The sequence below is a fragment of the Chiloscyllium plagiosum genome, chromosome 14 (genome assembly GCF_004010195.1).
Source record: "Chiloscyllium plagiosum isolate BGI_BamShark_2017 chromosome 14, ASM401019v2, whole genome shotgun sequence".
In the NCBI taxonomy this organism is placed as follows: Eukaryota; Metazoa; Chordata; class Chondrichthyes; order Orectolobiformes; family Hemiscylliidae; genus Chiloscyllium; species Chiloscyllium plagiosum.
The window spans coordinates 46,698,441-46,706,844 of record NC_057723.1 but is presented as its reverse complement, the minus strand read 5'-3'; positions in this window follow the sequence as shown (position 1 = coordinate 46,706,844).

Here is an 8,404-nt window from a genome sequence, read left to right as displayed (position 1 = left end):
CCATTCCTACAAAGTTGTATGATTGAACAGAAGAAGCTAATTAAACAAAACTAGTCTCTATCTCCAATTTTAGTATGAGTAAGTGAATACATTTATACCAGCCTCAAGTTTGGAAGTTATGAGTTCGTTACTTGCAACTTGAACAGCCACCTCAGTACATTGTGTGGATGTACAGCGGTGCTGTTAAAAGTTTTGTTTGATTTAATTGACATTAAACTGAGCCTAGTCTACCTGCCTTGGGTGGGTATAAAAGATACTATTCCATACTATGTTTATTTTAAAGGAGTTGGGGAGTCCTCCATCTTTACAATATTGATCCCCTGACACTAAATACCTGGAAATTGTATTATTTGGTCATTTATCTCATTGGTTTGTTGCTATGCTTGATTGCAATGTTTGTATTCATTACAACAGTGCTATACTTCAGAAGTAAGTAAATGTCTATAAGGCACATTGGCATCCACTGACTTTGTCAAAGGTGCAATACAAACATAAGCTATTTCTTTAAGTGGCTTCTTAAAAAAACATTCCAGTTAAATGTCATCAGTTAGCTAACCCAGGTTGAAAGTGTTCACTATTGTAAGTTCCATAGCACTGTGGATAAATGAATTTGAGTGTACTTTTTCTGATCGTATGCATTTTCCAGCTTCAGCATAGATCAAACCTAAACTACAATATAGTGCCATTATGTAATTTAAATCTGTATTTAATATACTTAATTTTTCTGAATTTTATCTGAGATGTTAAAGATTGTACAACTTTACTCAGCCCCCACGAGGAAGCAAAGATTCAGTTGCTTCTACAAATGAGGCACCTAATTACATTCTGACAATACGGTACCATGAATTTCATAATGGGAATAGAAGTACAGTATTAGATTACGATCATTCCAAAGCAGAATCCTGTTATCATCCAGTAATAATTTGATTTTGGTACAGTTTCTACAGTTCTAAATTCTAAGTCTAAATACTTGACTGAGTACATTGCTGAAAAACATTAAGAACAATAAGGATGCATCCTTATTTTGGATATTATTTTAAGTGTGGAGGAAATAATTCATGAACTACATATACTTCTCAAAATGGAGATGCTAAACAACTTGGATTAGATGAGAATGCAAGGATTCAGGTCTGACATGAATTCAGAATTGAAGAATAGCCTTACTGGACCCATTGGTATGTCTGATTATCTCCCCAAAGATGCTGTCAGACCCACTGAGTTTCAACAGGACTTTGTTTATTTACCTGGAATGGGTGGGCTGTCTAACGAGGAAAGATTAGCTACATTAGGTTTGAATTCACTGGGGTTTAGAGGAGTAAGAAGCAAGTTGATCAAAATATACGAGGTCCTAAGGGATCTTGACAGGGTAGGTGAAACATGGAGGTCAAGGGTCATCAGGGATAGATGGGAATGTAGATTTGAAGTTACAAACAAATCAGCCATGATCTTATTGAATAGCAGTGCAAGCTCAAAGGGCCTGATGCTGTATTTTCTTTCATAAGTGTGAAAAAGATATGGAAGTTTTGCTAAAATGTACAGTGAATTGTTGAGACAAATATAGAGTACTGTCTAGATTTGGCACCTTACATAAGAGGGATATATTCTCTTGGAAACAACCTGAAGATTTATTAGGCTGATTCCTGAGATGATAAAATATTTTTGGTGGATGGATTAAGTAGGTTGAGCCTACTTACTGGATTTTAGCAGAGTGAGGAAATCTTAGTGAATCATGTAAGGTGCTGAAGAGACTTGACAGGTAAATACTGAGAGGATTATTTCTGCTTGTGGGGAATCTAGAACTACAGGACACCCATTTCAAAATAAAAGATATCTCATTGAAGACTGAGAGGGGAATTTCTTTTGTTAGAGAATCTTGGTCTTGGGGAATTCTCTCCCAGAGAGCTTGGAGGCTGCATCATTGAATTCAAGCCTGAGTAACAGATTTTTGATCTGCAAGGTGATCAAAGGTTATGAGGGTTAGGTGAGCAAGCAGAGTTAAGGCTTTGATTCCATTACTCAGATCTTATTGAAAGAAGGAGAAGACTTAATGTGCCCTGACCTACATCTTTTTCTTAATCATATCTAATATTCCTTGTTGCTGTAAATGAGATACTTATAGTAGATAATCATTATATCTTAATTAAACTCTAGAGGTAAAAATCCTCATAACATTTAAGTAGTATTTTGATGTACACTTGTGATGCCAAGTCATTCAAGACCACGGGCCAAATGCTGGAAGATGGGATTAGAATAATTAGGAGATTGTTTTTGAATAGTGTGGACACAGTGGCAGAAGGGCCTTTTCCTGTGCTTAGATCACCATGACTTTGAACTATTGTGATTTGTTTTCTGAGAGACTGAACCTGAAGGGTTTGGGTTTGATCCTCTGACTTTGGCTTTAAGCTTAATGCTATGTTTCACCTCAATGTAAAATTATCTTAAATTTGTGTTTATTTTCAATTGTTTTGGTTTAGCTGCTACCTCTTAAGTTAATCATAGAGATCTACAGCACAGAAATAGACCATTTGGTCCAACTTGTCTATGCTCACCTAGGCCCATATCCCTCTAAATCTTTACTATTCATATACCCATCTAGATGCCTTTTAAATGCTGTAATCGTTCCAGCCTCCACCACTTTCTCTGGCAACTCATTCCATACATGCACAACTCTCTGTGTGGGGAAAAAGTTGCCCTTAAGGTCCATTTTATTTTATTTCCCCTCTCACCCTAAACCTATGCCCTCTAGTTCTGGACTACCCCCACCACAGGGAAAAGACCTTGTCTAATTATCCTATCCATGCCCCTCATGATTTTGTAAACCCCCGCCTCCAACACTCCAGGGAAAACAGCCTCAGCCTATTCAGCCTCTCCCTATAGCTCAAATCCTCCAACCCTGGCAACATCCTTGTAAATCTTTTCTGAACCCTTTCAAGTTTCACAACATCCTTCTGATAGGAAGGAGACCAGAATTGCATGCAATATTCCAAAAGTGGCCTAACCAATATCCTGTACAGCTGCAACATGACCGCCCAACTCCAGTAATCAGTGCTCTGGCCAATAAAGGAAAGCATACCAAACGCTGCTTTCACTATACTATCTACCTATGACTCCACTTTCAAGGAGCTATGAACCTGCACTCCAAGGTCTGTTTGTTCAGCAACACTCCTGAGGATCTTGCCATTAAGTGTATAAGTCCTGCAAAGATATGCTTTTCCAAAAGCAGCACTTTCTGGTTATCTAAATTAAACTCCATCTGCCATTCCTCAGCCCATTGACCCATGTGATCAAATTCCCATTCTATTCGGAGGTAACCTTCTTTTGCTATCCAACATCTCCAATTTTGGTGTCATCTGCACTTACTAACTATACCAGTCATGTTCACATCCAAACCATTTATATAAATGACGAAAAACAGTGGACCCAGCACTGATCCTTGTGGCACACTGGTCACAAGCCTCCAATCTGAAAAGCCTCCACCACCACCCTCTGTCTTCTACCTTTGAGTCAGTTCTATATCCAAATGGCTAGTTCTCCCTGTATTCCATGAGATCTAACCCTGCTGACCAGTCTCCCATGAGGAACTTTGTTGAATGCCTTACTGAAGTCCATATAGATCACGTCTACCGCTCTGCCCTCATCAATCCTCTTCATTACTACTTCAAAAAACTCTGTTAAGTTTGTGAGACATGATTTCCCACACACAAAGCCATGCTGACTATCCCTGATCAGTCCTTGCCTTTTCAAAAATGTGTAAATCCGTCCCTCAGAACTCCCTCCAACAGCTTACTCACCACCAATGTCAGGCTGGCCAGTCTATAGTTTCCTGGCTTTCCTTACCATTTTTCTTAAATAGTGGCACCACGTTGGTCAACTCCAGTCTTCTGGTACCTCACCTGTGAATATCCCTGATACAAATATCTCAGCAACGACCCAGCAATCACTTCCCTAGCTTCCCACAGAGTTATAGGGCACACCTGATCAGGTTCTGGGGATTTCTCTATCTTTATGCAGTTCAAGACATCCAGCACCACCACCTCTATAATATGGACATTTTCAAGATGTCATCATCTATTTCCCCACATTTTATATCTTCCATGTCCTTCTCCATAGTAAACACTGATGCAAAATACTCATTTAGTATCTTCCTCCATCTCCTGTGGCTCCACACATTGGCTGCCTTACTGATTTTTGATGGGTCCTATTCTCTCTACAGTTACCCTTTTGTGCTGAATATATTTAGACAATCCCTTTGTATTCTCCTTAACCCTATTTGCTAAAGCTATCTCATATCACTTTTTGCCCTCCTGTTTTCCCTCTTAAGTATACTCTACTGCTTTTATACTCTTCTAAGGATTCACCTGAACTCTGCTGTCTGTACCTGGCAAATGCTTTCTCCTTTTTCTCAACCAAAACCTCAATTTCTCTAGTCATCCAGTTTTCCCTACACCTTACCAGCCATTTCCTTTCACCCATACAGGAGTGTACTGTCTCTGGACTCTCATTATCTCATTTTTGAAGGCTTCTCATTTTCCAGCCGTCCCTTTATCTGGCGAACATCTGCTCCTAATCAATTCTTGCCTAATACCATCAAAATTAGCCTTCCTCCAGTTTAGAACTTCAACTTTTAGATCTGGTCTATCCTTTTCCATCACAATTTTAAAAATAATAGAATTATGGTCGCTGACCCTAAAGTGCTGTCCCATTGACACCTCAGTCAACTGCCATGCCTTATTTCCCCAAGAGTAGGTCAAGTTTTGCACCTTTGCTAGTAGGTACATTCACATACTGAAATAGAAAATTTTCTTGTATACACTTAACAATTCCTTTCCATCTAAACCCTTAACATTGGCAGTCTGTTTGGAAAGTTAAAATCCCCTACCATAACCACCCTATTATTCTTACAGATAACTGAAATATCCTTACAAATTTGTTTCTCAATTTCTCGCTGACTCTTTGGGGTCGATAATACAATCCCAATAAGGTGATCATCCTTTTCTTATTTCTCTGTTCCAACCAAATAACTTCCCTGGATGTATTCCCAGGAATATCCTCCCTCAGTATAGCTGTAATGCTATCCCTCATCAAAAAGCCACCCCGCCCATCCCCACCTTCTCTCTTGCACCCCCCAACCCATCCTTACTATTGCATTTGTATCCTGGAACCTGAAGCCACTAGTCCTGTCTGTCCCTGAGACATGTCTGTGTAATTGCTATGATATCCCAGTCCCATATCCCTTGTCCTGAGTTTAACTGCCTTCCCTGTTAGGCTTCTTGCATTGAAGTAAATGCAGTTTATCAGTCCTACCTTATTCTCTGCTTCGTCCCTGCCTGTTTGTTTGACTCAGTCCTTTTCCCAACTGTCCCAGTCTCAGATTGATCTCTCTCCTCACTATTACCCTGGGTCCCAACACCCCCCCCCCCTCCCAAGTAGTTTTAATCCTCCTGAGCAGCTCTAGCAAATCTCTCTGCCACTATATCAGTCCCCTTCCAAATCAGGTGCAATACATCCTCCTTGTACAGGTCAATTCGACCCCAGAAGAGATTCCAATGATTCAAAAATGTGAACCCTTCTCGCCCACACCAGTTCCTCAGGCATGTATTCATCTGCTCTATCCTCCTATTCCTACACACACAAACTCATAGCACTGGGAGTAACCCAGACATTACTACCCTCAAGGACCTTTTTAAATTTCTGCCTAACTCTCTATATTCTCCCTTCAGAATTTCATCCTTTTGCGTTCCTATGCCATTAGTTCCAATGTGTACAATGACCTCCTGCTGGTCCCTCTCCTGCTTGAGAACATTCTGCATCCTTTCTGAGATATCTTTGATCCTGGCACCAGAGAGGCAACACACCATTCTGATTTCTCGCTGTCCACAGAAACATATGTCCCCTATCACAATCACTCGCTTGGAACCTGACGTACTCATTGCATTCGAGCCAGTCCTGATACCAGAAACTTAGCTGTTTGTGCTACATTCCCCTGAGAGTCCATCACCCCTCCATTTTCCAAAACAGGATACTTGTTTTTAATGTGGATAGCCACAGAAGACTCCTGCACTACCTGCCTACCCCTCCTACCATTCCTGGAATTAACCCATATACCTGTGTATCTGCAGCTTTTCTCCCTTCCTACAACTGCCATCCACCTCGCACCCTTGCTCTTGTAAATTCTTTATTGCCTCAATCTGCCACTCCAACCAATCCATGCAATCGGATGGGATTCGCAACCAAAGATACTTCCTGCAGACATAATCATCAGTAACAGACATGGAAACTCTCCCTAAACTCCCACATCCGACAGGAAGAACATATCATTCTACTAAAGGCTATCTTTGCTCCGTCACAATCTACAGACCCAGAAAGTAGCACTGTCTTTTTGCTGTAAAAAAAGTGCTCCAGGCTAACCTAATACTTATGGTTTTTAACAAGTTTCATCATGTAACCTACTGGACTTTGGCAATGTGGACGGGTGCAGTATGAAAAATGTGTTGTAAATACATGGATTTGTTCAATTATCTTTGATTAGTTTATTTGAAAGAGACATTTTTAAGGAAAGGAAAGCCTCAGCAACTGTAAAAGTAATGGAAATACCAATATATCTTTAGAGTTAGTAGAGAAGAACTTGTCTATTCACTCCCTTTTAAAAATCAGGAATGCTAGATGCCTATATAAAACAGAACATAGCTTTAGTAGTAGTTGATAACTCCATCCTGGTTCTTTGCAGCTTGATTAAATAATTCATACCATAAAATTGTGAACTGTCTCTTAACATGTTTGCCTTTTGTAAAGGAAATTAATATAAGAAATAAATAAGAGCAGAAATAAGCCATTCAGCCCCTCAAAACTGCACTGCCATTCTAAAACATGTTTTATCTACTCCAGATCTCAACTCTTACTTTTAAGCCAACTCCTCATAGCCCTCAACTCCTCTTTCAAACATCTATTTGCCTACTCATTAAATACTTCCATTGATCTGACCTCCAACTCATTGAGTAGAGAATTCCAGGCATTTGCTATTCTGAAGAAATTCCTTTCGTACACTAGTTTTAATTGAGTGTCCCCTAATTTTGTAACTGTGCCCCCGAGTTTGAGATTCCCCCACACTTTCTCAATAATCAATAAGATCACCTCTTATTCTCCTAACTATAATGACTAAAGGCTTGGCCTATTTGGCTATTCTTAAGTCAACACCTTTTCATTCCAGGACTTAGCCCAGTGACTGTACTTTGACTTGCATCAAAGGCAGCACAATCTTCCCTCTGAGCTACAGAGCTGTGCAGATGCTCCAATCAACATGATCGGTGTACCAAAGCATTGATTTCTGGTTTTGGAATTTCACACATCACAGAATTGTAATGTTGCCAAAACAGGCCAGTTGGACCATTTCTATTACTTAGTGCTATTCTGTTTTTCTTCCTGTATCTCTGCAGACCACTTCTATCCAAATAATCAACCAATGACCTCTTGAATGCCTCTTAAGAACCTCCATCCACCACATTTCCAGGTAGTCCATTTCCATACTCTATTTGATGTGTGGAATTTTTTTCTCTTGTATCACCTTTACTTCATTTACATATCACTTTAAATTTATGCCCCTCGTTTTCTTTTATGAGCAGGACCGTCTTCTCCTTATCTATCCAGCCTGGTCATGATTTTATGAACCTGTATCAAATCTCCTTGGCCTTCTCTCCAAAGAAAACAGTCCCAGCTTCTTCAATTGGTCCTCACAAGTGTTTTTTTTTAATTCCTGGAGCCATTCTTGCAAATTGTTTCACACTCTAACGCATTTATATCTTTTGTACTAGGTGGTGTCCATTACTTGGACAAAATACTCCAGGTGAGATTTAAAGTGCCTTGTACAGGTTTGATATCACCTTGCTTTTTTAAAAACTCTCTGCCCCTATTAATAAAACCAAGAGCTCGATATTTTATTAACAGTTCTTTAAACCTGTCCTGCTACTTCAACTAGCCTATACACATATGCACACCTCCAAACGGACCCCACCACCAAGGATATATTTCCCTCCCCTCCCCTATCAGCATTCCGTAAAGACCACTCCCTCCGTGACTCCCTCGTCAGATCCACACCCCCCACCAACCCAACCTCCACTCCCGGCACCTTCCCCTGCAACCGCAGGAGGTGCAAGACTTGCGCCCACACCTCCCCCCTCATCTCCCTCCAAGGCCCCAAAGGTCAACTTCCAAATCCGCCACAGATTCACCTGCACCTCCACACACATCATCCTCTGCACCCGATGTGGCCTCCTCTATATTGGGGAGACAGGCCGGCTACTTGCGGAGCGTTCCAGAGAACACCTCTGGGACACCCGGACCAACCAACCCAACCACCCTGTAGCTCAACATTCCAATTCACCCTCCCACCCCACCAAGGATATGCAGG